The sequence below is a fragment of the Coenobita brevimanus genome, chromosome 78 (assembly GCF_032717465.1).
Source record: "Coenobita brevimanus isolate Jiangsu-jjx chromosome 78, ASM3271746v2, whole genome shotgun sequence".
NCBI classification, from domain to species: domain Eukaryota; kingdom Metazoa; phylum Arthropoda; class Malacostraca; order Decapoda; family Coenobitidae; genus Coenobita; species Coenobita brevimanus.
In genome coordinates, this window is record NC_137031.1 from 42382751 (window position 1) to 42399139 (window position 16389).

General features: G+C 46.6%; 1 pseudogene; it reads left to right on the forward strand.

The window, feature by feature from the left end:
• Positions 1–13573, forward strand: part of LOC145408836 (uncharacterized) — a 32464-nt pseudogene extending 18891 nt beyond the window's left edge.
• Positions 13574–16389: the final 2816 nt, after the last annotated feature.

The window sequence follows — 16389 nt, forward strand, 5'->3', positions numbered from 1 at the left end:
AAAAAGGCCCAGGTAAGGAGGGAGAGGGGAAAAAAGTTTAAGTACAGTCGGAGACAAAAGTTTCCCTACTATTTCACAGCGTCTACTTCACACTTATGGTTTGTCCGTCACTTTCCTCCCTGACGCATTATTTAAAAAAAAATAAAAATAAAAAAAATCTATGGACAGAGAAAAATAAAACAAGACTCATTCAGCTTACGAACATTAGCCAGCAGAGGAAAGTGTGAAGGAGACAAGGTGAAATAAGAAGAGGATTTTTGTTCGCGACTGTACAGGATAAAAGAGAGGGAAAGATATGGAGTCCCTTTAACCCTTCAGTACGATGACGCATTCCTTCATTCGTGCTATCCCCAAACGCTTTAATTCAGCTTAGAAGAGACCCCTCGTAGGGAAGAGGTTAAAAATAATTCCCATTAACACTTTAGTAAGATGACATTTTGTTTTTGTCTTATTCTTACTACTGCCAACCGATTTCATTTATCCTGCCGTTCCTCTGACTATCCCCTGCCTACTATACCTATCTCTATGTTATTCCTATCGCTGCCTACCATGTCTGACCCCTACTTCTGCCTAATCCTGACTAATGTGCCTGACCTTACCCTCTTCCTAATTTCGTTTTTCATGCCTAATCCTATACTAATCCAATCCCTAACCTCTATACCCTGTCTAATCCTACCTAAGTCGTCCCCTGCCTCACTCTTATCCTACCTACCGTGCCTAACCGTCCGTGCCTCGCCCCCTGCTCAGGTACGGCCCCCTCCTGTCGCGGGTTGACGCCTACTTCCACTACCTGGGCGTGCATGACGACGACTGCCGCCTGCGTGCCATCTGTCGCCTGGCCGCCTCCCCCGCCCACTACACGCCCCTCTCCCACCTCGTCCTGGCGCCCCTCAAGTGAGTATGCTGTTCTGACGGCCCCCTTGAGTGTTAGCATACTGTTGAGTCCTACTGCTTCCCTTGACTGCTGGCTTACTTTTGAGTCTAACTGTGTCCCTTTAGCTTACTGTTGATGGTTACTGTTTGCTGCTGAGTCTCACTGTTGCCCTTCCCTGCTGTATACACGCCTCTGTCTCATCTCGTCCTATAGCGTTCCTCATGTCAGTAACCCCTTGTGTTTTGCGATTGGCCTTGGGTATTAGTGTTAGAGCCTGAGTCCTGCTTCTTAGTCTTCTTGATAGTATCGCATCTTACTCTTGGCCTTCGAGTCTTGCTATTTATGTCTTACGGTTGGTCTTTGTATATTGCACCTGGCACTGAGTCTTACTGTTGTCCGCGCGTCTTTCTACCGTCTGTAAATGTCAGGTCCTTAATCTTGCCTTTCTGGTGTTCAGCTTTCTTTTCCTTTTCTTTAATAAGAGAGTGAAACAGAGTCGGTCTGATATCCACATTGCCACACAAATAATAATAAATAATGATATCTAATTTAGAGAGAGAGAGAGAGAGAGAGAGAGAGAGAGAGAGAGAGAGAGAGAGAGAGGATGCAAACGAGGGAGCGAGAGGGGAGGGAAGGAGGGAGGAAGAAAGGGAGGGAAGGGTGACACGTGGTAACATTACATAACCGAATCAGCACCTGGGAGGGAGGGAGGGAAGGGAGGGGAAAGGGGGAGGGAGGAAAGGAGAGATCGGGTGAATGGAAAGAGGGAGAGAAGAATCGAAAGGAGGTGCAGGGAGGAAGATGACTGGTAGGAGGTGGAAGAAAGAGATGGAGGAAAGAAGGGAGAGTCCAGGGGAAGGTTGTTGGAGGGAGGGAGGAGGAAGGAGTGGCTTGGAAAGGGTGGAAGGTGGGAGGGGGAAGAGGAGAGGATGCTCAGAGGGGGGGGAGGGAGGAACAGGCAAGTGGAAGGTGGAGGGAAGGTACTCGTAGTAGGAGAGGCTAGACTGAGGGAGAAGAGGAGGAGCTGGAGGGAGAAAGGGGAGAGGGAAAGGAGGACGGGAGGGAAGGGGAAGGAGGGAGAGAAGAAGTGAAAGGGAAGGTGGATAGAAATGAGAGGGAGGAGGAGGAGGGAAGAGGTTTTGAGGCAGGAGAGGGAAGGAGGGGAGAGGGTTAGAGGCCAAGAGAGAGGTAAGGAGAAGAGAACGTAAGATTAACGAGGCAGGAGTGAAACGGAGAGAGAGGAGAAGGAGATGGTGGGGAAGGGGAGAATAGGAGGAGAGAAGTGGGGTGCGTGGGGAGAGGGGTTGAGGGGGACGGGAGGAAAGAAGGGTGGTGAGGAGGATATGACATAAACAGATAGGCAAAGTGAGACAGGGGGAGAGTGGGGGGTGAGAGGGGTGGCGGGGGAAGGGGGTGAGAGGGGGGAGAGGGAGTGAGAGGAGGGGTGAGAGGGGTGACTAAGCAAAACCCCAACCGCCATTTAGTCGCCCCTTGCGCAAGATTACTCTCCTGATTTACATAGAGAAAAAAAATAATAATACTATGCCACATTTTTTTTTTTTTTGTGGTGGAGTGGTTGACTAAGCCTTCATGTTTTGGAGAGAGAGAGAGAGAGAGAGAGAGAGAGAGAGAGACACACACACACACACACACACACACACACACACACACACACACACACACACACACACACTACTACTCTAGGCCCACATTCCATCAAGTCTCCATGCTTGACAATAACTCGTGTCTATTTTGGTAACGTTGCTGACCCCCACCACGGATTAAGAGGGGGGGGGTGAGGGCAGTCAGGGGGTGAGGAGAGGGGGTGATTGATGGTGGGGAGACGGATTAATGAGGGTGAACAGAGGAATAGGGGTGAGGTGGATGGGCAGGGGGATCTCTGAATGGTGGAGAAATGGGATAGGGGAGAAGGGGAGGGAAGTGGGGAGGAAATGGGGAAAAGGGATGAAAGGGAGGGGGAGGAGAAACGTGTAAGTTGGGCCAATAAAGGGAGAGGGAGAGTGGGGAAGAAAGAAAGAGGGCAGGGAGTCTGGCATGAAAGAGGGTAGAGGGGAAATGGTGTAGAGAATGGGGGGAGGAATAGAGGGGAGATATAAAGGTGGAAGGGAAGAAAAAGGTCGGTAGGAGGGTAGGGGAAAAAGGGGATAGGTTGGGGAGGCTAGTGTAGGGGAGAAGGGAGAGGAGTATTGAATGGGGCAATGGATGGGAGGGTGATAAGTGAGAGGGAGAATAAGAATAGGGAGTGTGGAGAATGGGTGATGGATGGGAAGGAGTGAATGGAGGGGTGGAGAAGTTGAAGGACTTGTGGGGAAATGGAAAGGATGAGTGGGAACGGAAGGATGTAGAGGCCAGTGGAAAAGGTAGGAAGTAAGGAGGGGACAGGTGAGCAAGGAAAGGGAAAAATGGAAAGGAAAGAAGGAAAGGGGAGGAAATAAGAGCTGGGAGAGAAGGAAAAGGAAGGAAGGAAGAGATGAAACTACCTCCCTCCCTTCAATCATTATTTTAGTCATAATTAATTTTCTCCCTACCCCTTCACTTTTTTTTTTTTGCTCCCCTTGCCTCTCTCTTTCCTTCACACTCACCTTCCTTCCCCTTTCCTCACACTCATCCCCTCCCTCTTCCTCACACCCTCCTCTCATTCCTCCTCCCTAACCTATCTCATCATCGTTCGCCTTCTCCACCATCCCCCTAGTCTCCTTCCCTCTCTCTTCTCTCACTCCTTTTCCTTCCTTCCGTCCTTCCTTCTCTTCTGTTTTCTCGCCTTCACTGTTTTCAATTTTCTTGCAATCCTTCATTCTTCCTGACCTATCCCAACATCTTTCCACTTCTCCCCTCTCCCCTTCCCTCCCTCCCCCGCCTCTTCCCTCCTGTCTCTCCCCTTCGCGTTCTTTCCTTCCATTTTCTCTCCATTTTTTCTCACCTTTCTCCTTCCTGATCTTCGACTTTTCTTTCTCCCTTCCTTCCGTTTCTCTTAACCTAATCCAACATCCTTCACCTTCCTCTCTCTCTCTCTCTCTCTCTCTCTCTCTCTCTCCCTATTCCCTTAATCCATCCCAGCATCCCTCCACATTCCCTCTCTCTCTTCCCCCTCCTCTCTCTCCCCTTCTCCTTATCCAACCTGTCTGCAGTGGTTGGGCAGACAACACATGTGAAGGCCACGTGTCTCTGCTCAGGGCTGGCCACTGACTGTAGAAAAAAATAAGTGATTGTGTCCGATTGCATTTGATTAGTACTCTTTGATGGCTGGTTACTTGTTGACTGTACGCCTGAATGTGGGGCTGATTGTGACTGTGAGGTTGAATGTGATGGAAAGGGCGACAGTGCAGGTGGGGATAATAATGAGTTTGACTGTGAGGGTGCTTTATGAGTGACTGCATGGGGTGACTGTGTGAAGGGGGACTGACGGGGTGACTGTCTATGAATGAGGGTGACTGGCTATGATTGTGAGTATGACTGTGGGTGTGGTGTTGGGAATGATCGGCAGTGACGGAACAACAGTATTCGTATTATCAGTCGTGGCTGCAACTCCAGGCTTGTATGAAGGTGAACTCGGTGGACTACTGGCTGAACCTGTCCTCCTCCTGCAGTCCACCATCCTCCTCTGGCAAGAAAGAGGGGGACGAGAGGGAGGGACGAGAGGGAGGGGGTAGAGTGACGCTTACATAAACGGGCAGCGCGGCAGTTCAGTTAAATCGGTGCCACCACGTGAAGGCGTTCGTCTCGGCACCTGGTGATGTGTGTGGCTGGGTGGAATTGGCTATAGTGCATTTATTCTTACCTGGCTAAATTCCCTATGCCCCTTTCAGCTTTGTCGATTGCTCAGGTGTAATCAGACTGGGAAGGTGGGTTTGAATAGCAACCAAGGAGACTGATTCCTACCTAAGGCTAGTCGAATTTCACGGAACTACGACATAAGTTTCATGCGTGGGAGTAGCCTAGCTCCGTCATGTGACAGAAAATTAAAATAATGTCTTATCCTCCTCTCACAGTAAGTCTCCACACAACCAGTCGTCCTCCACTCTCTCTCTCTCTCTCTCTCTCTTTCTCTCTCTCTCTTTCTCTCTCTCTCTCTCTACCTCTCTCTCTCTCTCTCTCTCATCTCCAACTTTCCTACCTCCTTTTCTTCCTATTCCCTTAACTCTTTTCAGCATCCCTCCAGATTTGCTGTCTCTCGTCCCTCTTCCCCTCTCCCTCCCCCTCTCTTTCTCCTTCCCTCCCTCTCTCCCTCCCCCCCTCTCCCTCTCCCCCTCCAACTTGTCTGGCCGCCTGTTGTGCTATAATCTACTAGGAGGCCAGATGAGGGATGAGGGGAAGGGGAAGACGGCGAGGAGAGAGAAGAAAAGGAGGACAGGGAAGAGAAGGTAGGGGGAAAAAGAAGGACGAAAGGGAGATGAACGGGACAGGAGGATGGAAGGGTAGAAAGGAGGGAGGGAGACGGAAGACTGTTGAGAAGGGCGAGACTTAAAGACATGACGAATGGGGAAGAAGAATAGGTATATATCCCACGAAGATTTTCGTTCAATACTACTACTTTATTTCAGTTATCTCCACTATTTCATTTACTTATTGGACAACTGAGAAGTAACAATGGTTGTGATATATATATATATATATATATATATATATATATATATATATATATATATATATATATATATAGAGAGAGAGAGAGAGAGAGAGAGAGAGAGAGAGAGAGAGAGAGAGAGAGAGAGAGAAATTACCCGGCGCCAGAGATAGTAAGAGAGGGGGGGGAGGGGGGAGTAGTTGTAAGAAGGATAGGTGGGAGGAGGACAAGGGGAGGGGGAGAGAGGGGGTACTCACAAGGTCGACTCCCCTCCCTTCCCCTCCATTCACCCCCTTCCCCTCCCCCCTCCCGGTCCATTTCTTAGTTGCCACGCGGAAGCCGACCCCAAAGGCATCACAACACTTCATCCACTGACGTCCTGAGGGCGAGTGAAGTCAGGCACAGAAAGACCAATACCATAAACCCTTTCACTGACGATTCCTTCTTTGACACCGCCTTCTTGCCACCGCCAGACGATTTTCTTCAGCTGACGGGAAAAATTCTAGGATGGAGAGTTGCAAAGGCGGTTTCTAGAGCGGGTTTTTGATCTCCCTCCCTTCAAGACGTCTCTCCAGGTGTGAGAAATATCGTCTGGTGACAACAATAATTTAATATATAAGATCTCCTCGAACTGTAAGCAACACATGACGTCCTTTTTTCAGTATATTTTTGCTGACTTCAGACGATTTATAGTCAGCTCCAGTGAGAGATGCTGTGAACTGGAGGGGTTAGCTACAGTCTTATTAACTCCTTCACTATTTGGGTGCTCTGGTGAACTGAATAATATCGTATGGCAGCGGCAAGGGGGAAAATAAACGTCCTTGGGCTGAAGGGGTTTGATCAAACAGTCGCAGCTGAATGCAACATACAGAAGTGACTAGACGCTGATGAACGGGAAAAACCTGATTATATACACAGTTTATGGATCTGGACATTTGCTCTCTCTCTCTCTCTCTCTCTCTCTCTCTCTCAGGAAGGAAGGGAGGAAGACGTCACTGGATATTCAATTAGGAAAACAGTCACATTACATAATAATATACTAGCATATATATATATATATATATATATATATATATATATATATATATATATATATATATATATATATATATATATATGAGACGTTATTGGTGTGTTGATTTTCACTTATCATCCTCCTTATCATCATCATCATCATCATCATCATCATCATAATAATAATAATAATAATAACAAAACAACAACAATTCTGCTTAAAAGCCGATGATGATGATGATGAAAATGATAACACTGGCAAGAAAATGGAAATGCTAGAATAGGAAGATGTAGGAACAGTAAGATTAAAAAAAAAAAAAAAAGGAGAGAACTTTTTTTATGCATCCTTCTCTGGGCACAGGCAAGTCAACCCGTTCCCTGAGACCCAGCAACAGAGACAGTAAAGAGACAAAGTGGGACAGACTGATGATGGTAGAGGGATTATGTGGGGGACAGAAGGAGAGTGGTGAAGGGGACAGAGGGGGGGAAGGAGTGATCGTGGATTTAGGATAGGGATGCGAGGTTACTTGGAAGGATGGATTGGGAGAAAGTGGAAGAAGGGATAGGTAGAAACTGGAAGGAGGGATGGCACTGGGGGAGAGGAAAGTAATATGGAGAGGGGGAGGCAAAAAGGGGAGAGGAGAGGAAAATAGTTAAGAGAGATAGTAAGAATGTAAAGAAGCAAGGGGAAAAAGACAGAGAGGAGGAAAGACGGATAACGGTGAAGGAGAGGGAGAAGGAAGGTGGATGCAGTTGAGGATGGGGGAGGGGGAGGAAGGGGAAGAAGGAGAAAGAAGTGAAGGAATGGGTGGAGCAAGGTGGTGGAGAGGGAGCGAGGTAAGGGAGGGCGGAGAAAGGTGGGGGAGAAGGAGAAAGATGTAAGGGAGGATGAAGAGAGGTGGGGGAGAGGGTGAAAGATGTAAGGGAGGATGAAGAAGGATGAGGGAAAGGAAGGAGGAGGTGGGGCAAGGTTCGAGAATGGTAGGGGGAGGAGAAGGAGAAGGGTGGGGGGTAAGGGAGGGAGGAGGACGGAGGGAAGAGTGGTTAGATGTGGGATATGATCACGTGGGATGGAGCCTGGAGTAAGCCGTGGGGGGTGAGGTTAGCCTATTCTTACCGAGGACCTGTTTTTGTCTTCTGACTAGTTCCATGGCCAGTATTCTCCTCGGTTAACCTCCCTAACACCTCTTCCTCAGCGATTTATTTTGCTTATTACACCTTGCCGTCTTGTGTTACTTAAATCATTCTGCTATCACCATACTCTGCATGAACAGTGTACAAAAGGATATTACCCAGCCGTATCTAAAAAATAAATCGGTATGCAAGATAAAACCAGCCCACATGTTTTTACCTGCGGCGATAGCCAGCAGGCCAATGAGTGGCCAGAGTTCTTTCCCTTCTTCTTCTTCCGCTTCCGGCGGATTTGATAAAAGGAGGCCTTTGGAGGCATGAAAGTGTTACTATATCAGGTAATTTGACATGGAGAATCCAAATCTGTCATCAGCTGACACCTGCGGTGGCGCCATCTAGATACAACTTAAAGTGCTTAATTTAAGCCTACTGAGACATAAAGGCGGTCTCATGGAAGGTTATTTGACATGGTGAATCCAAATTTGCTGTCAGCTGACACCTGTGGTGGCGCCATCTAGCAGCAACTTTAGTAAAAGTTCTTCATTTAAGCCCACTGAGATATAAAACTGGTCCCATATAAGGTTACTTGACATGGCTAGTACTTTTTACAGCAAACTGTTTGAAACAAGAGTCACGCCGCAGGTCCCAGGGCAATTATACTCTTGTTTATTCAGCTTAGGAAAGGACTTACGGGTTGATGGGGTGAAGAACAGAGGTGGATGAGGTGGTGGGTAAGTGGTTAGAAGGGAGATAAGATCAGGACGGATGGGGCTAGCACGGAGGGATGGCGGATGGAGGTTAACAACTTCAGACAGAGGACGTCATTTTGTTTGTTCCAAAGTCAAGACGGCTTTATTCAGCTTAGGGGAGACTAAACTGGAGGAATTGGAGATAGCCTTCACTAAACCCCCTTCACTCCTCTCTCTCTCTCTCTCTCTCTCTCTCTCTCTCTCTCTCTCTCTCCCCTTAAGCTGAGCAAAATCGTCTAGTAGTAGCAAGTACGTAACCAGAACACTGTAACTCTCTCGCGGATAGTCACTGGTCTACACCTACTGTTTCTTACATTGATTTTGAACCCATTGAGGAGATTTGGATGTTTTTTCTATCAGCAATTGCCCATACCAGAACACATAACCTAGGTCGTTCAGATTCCTTGCACAGGGCGCACTGAAATCTCCAGGAGACAAGACCAACTTTTTTCGTTCAAACGTAATATTGATATGACTCTTTCTGACATGCCCTTCCACTGCACGTAAAGGATTTGTATTTTTTTTTCTATTAGCAATGGCTCATGCCAGGACACATAACCTGGGCCCTTCAGATTCCCTGCGCAGTGTCCGGTTCTCCTGGAATCGTCGCGAGACTCTGAGGAGGGAATAATAATAATACCAGGGAAAACAATGGCCTTCACCTGTGTAACAGGTGGAGACTAATTAAAAGTAGGTCTGCGGACTGAAGGGGTTAAGAATACAGCTGGATAGGGGATAGGAATGAGGGTAGATGGAGACACAAGCTAGGGGGAGGAGGATGGTGTGTGGGGGATGAGTTATACAGGGCTGAGGGATAGAACATGCGAGATAGGGACTGGATAGAAGTTAGGAAAGTAAGAGAAGGATGGATGAAGGATAGAACTTAAGAGATGATGGGGATAAAGAAAAAAAAAAAAAAGGAAATTATAGAGATGGGTGGATGAGGGATAGAAATATGAAAGATGATGGGGATGAAAAAGAAATTAAAATGATGGATGGATGAAGGGCAGACGAGAGGTGGTGGGGATGAAAAAGAAATGAACAGGTGTTAGGAGAGTGGCTAGACAAATGAATAGATGAGGGACAGATGCATGGGGATGAAAATGCAAATGAGTGCGTTTGGAAAGATCCTAGATAGATGGAGGGATGGAAAGATTAAAATGCAAACGAATGGAGGTTGGGGAAATGGGTAAAGAGATACAATACATACAAAATAATGGGGAGGAGGAGGAGGGTGAGACTGGGAGCAAGGTTCTTACTTATAAAGGATCTTAAGCAATTTCTAGATATTCGGGTATCCACGGTAGTTTATCAGAACTATTTTTTGCTTTTCATATTTTTTCAGATTACTATTAACTTTGTTTGGGAATGTATGGTTGATGTACTGTGAAAGTAAATCAATAGTCTCATGCACAATTCAAGCCCAAGAATGTTTACAAATATAATATCGAGTGTCTGCTGTGTGAGGGATAGGGGTGGGTGGAGGGATAGGACGGGGTGTGATAGTGTGGGGGACAAAGGGGATAGGGTGGGGCAGGTGGGAGGGATAGATGGGTGGGTAAAGGGATTTAGGAATGGGTGGGAACGAGGGATAGGGGTAGGGGGAGATAAGGAGAACGGGATGGGTGGGGGATAGGAACGGGTGGAGAGAGTGGATAGGAGGGGGATGGGGTGGAGTGGAAGGGGGCGGTAGATGGGGGAGGGACGGCACCGCAGACATGGCGGCCTTGGTACCACTATCCACAATGTAACGTCTATCTTACAAAGGGATAGACGGGAGGAGGAGGAGGAGGAGGAGGAGGAGAAAGGGAGAGAGGGAGCGACCTAGCAACTTATCACAGTGGACACGTGGACAGCTGGTCTAACTGTACACTTGCATAACTACTATCCTTTCCACTATTCATCTCAACTATCCAGTCATTTGAACCAGGCTACTATCTGACTATCCACTTGTCTGACTCTACCACTTACTTGGACTATCCGCTGCTACTACTATTTGAACCAGGCTACTATCTGACTATCCACTTGTCTGACTCTACCACTTACTTGGACTATCCGCTGGTACTACTATTTGAACCAGGCTACTATCTGACTATCCACTTATCTGACTCTACCACTTACTTGGACTATCCGCTGCTACTACTAAAAATTTTCAAAAACTATTAGTAGGTTGACACTAGCCACTTATCTGAACTATATGCTGGTAGTATTGTGCACGTTACCTATCTATCTATCAATGTCTATCTACCTAATCACTCCACCATCATACCATCCATCCACCAATCTCTCGCCACAGGTCTATTCATCCATCCGTCTATCCTTCGCCACCAATCAATCCATCAATCCATAATGACCCACCAATCCATCCACCATCCTGTCATCCATCCATCATTCGCCACCAGTTCATCCATCACGATCCACCATCCATTCATCAATCCAATTATCCATCAATCCTTTGCAAATAATCCATCTACCAATCCATCATGACCTACCAAGCCATCCATCCATCCATCCATCCATCTATCCGCCATAATGAGAATACACATGTGATCGACAGGTGCCAGGCCGATCACTCCATACAGGTGTGCACATCTGACCACACCTGCACATTAGCAAAGGGAGCAGGTGTCAGCAACATTAGCATAAATTTAGTGATTATACTGGATGCAAGTTTTTGTCTGGTGTGTGTGTGTGTGTGTGTGTGTGTGTGTGTGTGTGTGTGTGTGTGTGTGTGTGTGTGTGTGTGTGTGTGTGTGTGTGTGTGTGTGTGTGTGTGTGTGAGAGAGAGAGAGAGAGAGAGAGAGAGAGAGAGAGAGAGAGATTAGACTAAGAAATGACAGAATAAGAAATAAGATTAAATGAACATGAAATGAACTACTATATCAGGACAGAGAGAGAGAGAGAGAGAGAGAGAGAGAGAGAGAATAGCACACTGGAATACCTTATACCCATGGGTGTCTGTGTGGGTTTTAATGTGTATGTACCCAAAGTCTGACTCACCACACACACACACACACACACACACACACACACACACACACACACACACACACACACACACACACAATTCTCTGAAGCACAAAAAATTACACACACACACACACACACACACACACACACACACACACACACACACACACACACACACACACACACACACACACACACACATCCTCTGAAGCACAAAACATTACACACACACACACACACACACACACACACACACACACACACACACACACACACACACACACACACTCACCTCTACTGCACCTCTCGCCGCCGCGGATTTTAATGAGGCAAAGCACCTTCATTAGTATTCCTGTCGCTTTTAGTACTCTTGTCTAAATTTGCTCCACCCCTCCCACTCTCCCTCTCTCTCTCTCTCTCTCTCTCTCTCTCTCTCTCTCTCTCTCTCCCTCTCTCTCTCTTAGTTTTATATTCTGCATTTGGTCTTAATTAACGTGAGATATTCGTTAATTTACACTCAGTCGTTTTTTTTCGTTCTCTCAACTTCCCAAAGTTTTCTCAACATATCTTTTACCCTTGATTTTCTCCATTTAGCTGTTTTCCTATTTAAGTTTTTCAATATTTCTCTCATTTTTCCAGCTTTATTCTTTTTCTCAATTTTCTTCTGGTGTTTTTCCCTGATTTCCTTTTAGCTTTCCACTGTCATTCTCCTTCGTATAGCTTTCATTTTTAGATTTATTTATGATTTTGCACAGGTAAGCTAACACCAAACGATATTTTAAACAGAAATCCTACCAATCAAGAGGTTACGTGCCTCTCAACCCCGTCCTTTTCCGTCCAGCAGTCACGTTCAATAATGCTATCAGACGATTTTATTAAGCTGCGAGAAATTCCGGCTATAACTTAAATTCTCCTAGTTACCGGGCTAAAAAATACACCTCTCTCTCCCCCTCCTTCTGTACCGTTTTCAGTATCAGCTCTAGGTCAATCAGGGTACCGTAGCAGTAGACGAATTTTAAGCTAAGTATAACCAGATGAAAAGCTTATATTCTGTCAGTCAAAGGGTTAAGTGTACCCTGCCTCCCCCCCCCCCTCCCGTGTACCGTTGTCAGTATTAGCTCAGGCCGGCGCAGTCAAACGGTAGGCCCGACTGGCGATCACGTATTGGCGGTCGAGCAAATGGAGTGTGATTGGGTACCGCTTTTATTTCCGCGCGCGACACCGCTACGCTCAGCCCTTCCGCCGTGTGATGGATGCCGACACACACACACACACACACACACACACACACACACACACACACACACACACACACACACACACACATCCGTAAAGCCATCACAAGCCACAGCACTTCGACAAAACTTCAATGTGTTTACAGCTTCACCCAGTTTTTGACACAGAGGGGATTGAGTGTTAGAGATTCTGATATTTAAACATTTTTTGTCCCCCCCCACCCTCTTTCCCCACTCTCTCTCTCTCACATACACATACACAATTAACACATGGCTCATGGCTACACGCTCAGAACTCAAATATGTAATCAGCTTCATCCAGTTTTCAATACTTAACATACTGTAGATGAAGGTTCATATATTTATACATCACCCCGTCCACAGTTTCGAAACAGCATAGAGGAACTTTTGAGCCTGACTCTACACAGAACTACTGAACCCGACAGTGCGCTGAACATAACACTATTTACTCTGGGACTCTCCTGTCTTTTGTGTCTAACCTGACCCATCCACGAAAATTACTGACACAGATGGATATGCTTTCTCTTTATATCGCAGCTTTTCCCTTCAAATCTGGTTCTTCTCTTGTTACCTCCGGGAAAAATGATTATTATACATACAAGTATATAAAGACATAATAGTGTACATAGATCTATTTCTAAAACGTAAATTTACTGTCCTTCCCTTTTGCCTCACCATCCCTTTGTCTTTTGTCTGCAGGAAGAGCGAGTCTCTAACCCGGCCGAAGACCTACCACCCAGCCGTCTTTCGCTTCTTCAAGTACTACTGGGCAGCCGAGAGGGGCGCGGCGGCTGCCAGGGAGGAGGCCAGGCAAAGGACGGAGTGGGAGGACATGTGGAAGGGCAAAAGAGAAGAGGGCAAGACGGCCGAGGACGTGTGTCATGTGGCCTACCCAAAATGCCCCGCCCGACTTGAGGATATCGTCAACATGAGGGTTCTTCGCTTTTGGCAGCAAGTGGCGAATTATGTGTCCATCAAGCTGAGTGATGAGTGAGTGAGTGAGTGAGAGTGAACGAGTGAATGAGAGAGAAAGAAATGTCCCTGTTCCCCCCCAGAGTGCTGCTATAAGGTGCCCTAATGTCCCCAAAATGTCCATCACCCCTCTTCCCCCAAACTTTCCCCTTGGTGCTCGCCCCCTCCCCTCCCCATCCCCCATTTTGAGTTAGTTACCCCACACTGATGTTACCAGTCACTCGCTTGTGCCTGGAGGGGTGAGGGTCGGTTCCCCCACCTCCCTCCCCCCCTTTTACCACAACCTGTTACCAGCCACCAGTCGCAAACCCCCTCTCCCCATTTAGCCCCCCTCCTAGTTCCCCCTCCCAACCCCAACCCCTATCTCTGCGACGTCTATCAAGATCTCTCCTCCAATATATAACCTGGAGTCTGTCCCCTGAACTTATTTTTAGCAAGCCTCCCCCCCTCTCCTAAGACCTCCCCTTCCCCCCTACCACCCCATGTCTTCCCTTCCCCCTTTCCCATGAGTCCCCCCGCCCCTCCCCCTCCCCTCCCCATGAACTTAGGTGTCCAACGTGACGTATTTCATGAACCTGTGATATTATTATGTGTATTGTTGATATATGCGGTGTCCGGGGGTTGACCGATTGCCTAGTGAGTCTGCCCGAGTCTGCCTCCCATCCGCCTTACCCACCGACCTGTTTTACGCCTTACCCATCACTCATCCAGACCCTGACCTGCTCTACTCGTATACCTTACCTATCGTCTCCTTACCCATGTGGACTATATAAGAAATGGGTACAGAGAGTGTGATATGGGCAGTTGATGATCCCCAAAGCTGACCTACTCTCTCATCTACCTTCACCTATTCTGACCGATTTATCCAATCACTACTCTTAGGCTCCTACAACTCACTCTCAGTTATACAACATCACCTGACTCACTGGCATAGAGTACTAAAGTTGTCCCGTCCGTGAGAGAGTTGAGAGCCTAGAGGGCCAAGCTAAGACTCCTGCAGTACTATATACTGTATATGTAGTAAACTCAATACAAGCCTCTCGTGTAACCTCCTTGACCTAATAGGATATCCTGGAGGTACAGGTACGTTTACATGTGTCCTTGCCTAAACCTTACCTACCTGACCCTACCCATTTACCCACCAGTTCTGTGTCAAATGAATACTCTTACCCAACACCTGAAGTCGACCTGATCTCTCATTCTCCTATACTGTATACTTTGTAGTTCTTACATTATGGATAGCGTTGACTGACTTGTATTTCTGACTTTACTGAATTTTAAGGTGCCTGACTGAAATGACTTACGTATGTGATAGTAGTTCTTTCATTAGTGATATTTTGACTGACCTGTGTTTTTGACGACTGAAATCCCGGTGCCTTACTTGTGGCCTTGACTGATCTACATGCATTACTCAGTTAATCCTTCACTATGTACAGTGTATTCTCACTGACTTCTTTGAAATGATGCTACCTGACTTGTGATATGGACTGACTTGCGGTTGTGACAGAAGAATGCCAATCAGCTAGCGGTGTACTGAGAATAATTCGATCTTCCTACATATATTCAGCAGTTTTTTCATGAAGTTTATTTTGACTGACTGGTGTTACTTTTAACTTCACTGAACTGACCCTGCCTGGCTTATGATCTGGACTGACTTAAGTATGAGAGTAGGTCACTTTTTTTTTCTTTTTCGTGTTTCTGCCAGTTGCTTTTATTTACCATAAGGGGTGATCTCGTGGTGAAGGGGTTGATAAGGACTATGATTATCTAACCCCATTGCGGCTCGAAAGGTCCCTCCTAACCCAAATAAATAAATAAATAAATGATTAAAGAAAATATAGATAAAAAGATGTCACTGTGATATGGGAAAACTAAACACGTACACCATTCTGAAGTGACTGCTAAAATACCGACTGATTACTTACTGAAGAAGATTGTAGAGGAAAATACTCCTGTGACTGAAGGTAAGTGTTGGCAGACGAAGTGACTGACTGACCTGCTGACTGGAAGACTGACTAACTGATTGAAGAGTAAACTGATTCACTACCTGACTTACTGACTGCCTGCCTGCCTGACTGACTGACTGAAAAATACACTGATCCGCCAACTGACTGAGTGAACAATAACATAATCTGACTGACTGACTGCCTGACTAACCGACTGACTGACTTACGGACAGACTGGCTCACTGACTGACTGACTGACTTGTTGACTGACTGACTGAAAACTACACTGATCCGACAGAAGACTGAGTGAACATGCCTGACACAACAACTGACAAATACAGCCAACTGACTTTTCACCTGACTGGCTGACAGATCGCCCGACTCGCCACCTGACTCACTGAAAATGAAATGAACTGCCTAAATAACCGACTGACATAATAAAATGATTAATTAACTGATTTATCACTTGACTGATTGACTTCCCAACTTACTTCCTACCTGACCTTGCCCTACCAACTAACTTATCACCTGACTGACTGACTTACTTATCACCTGACTCCCCATCTGACCGACTGATATATAAACTGACTTAAGATCTGACAGACTGACTGACTCATTGGATAACCACCTGACCGACTGATATGTAAACTGACCTGCAAGTTGACTGACTGACAAACTTACTCATCACATGACTGACTCTTGTATCAACTGAGTGAGTGACTGAAAGATCGGCTGAGTGACTGACTGACTGACTTATATCAACTGACTGTCACATGACCGACTGGCAGACAGAATGACTCGCCACGGAACTGACCACCAGACAGACTGGTTCGTGTATCACCTGACTGACTTTCACATCATCCTCTGACTTTCACGCACTGACTGAATCAAA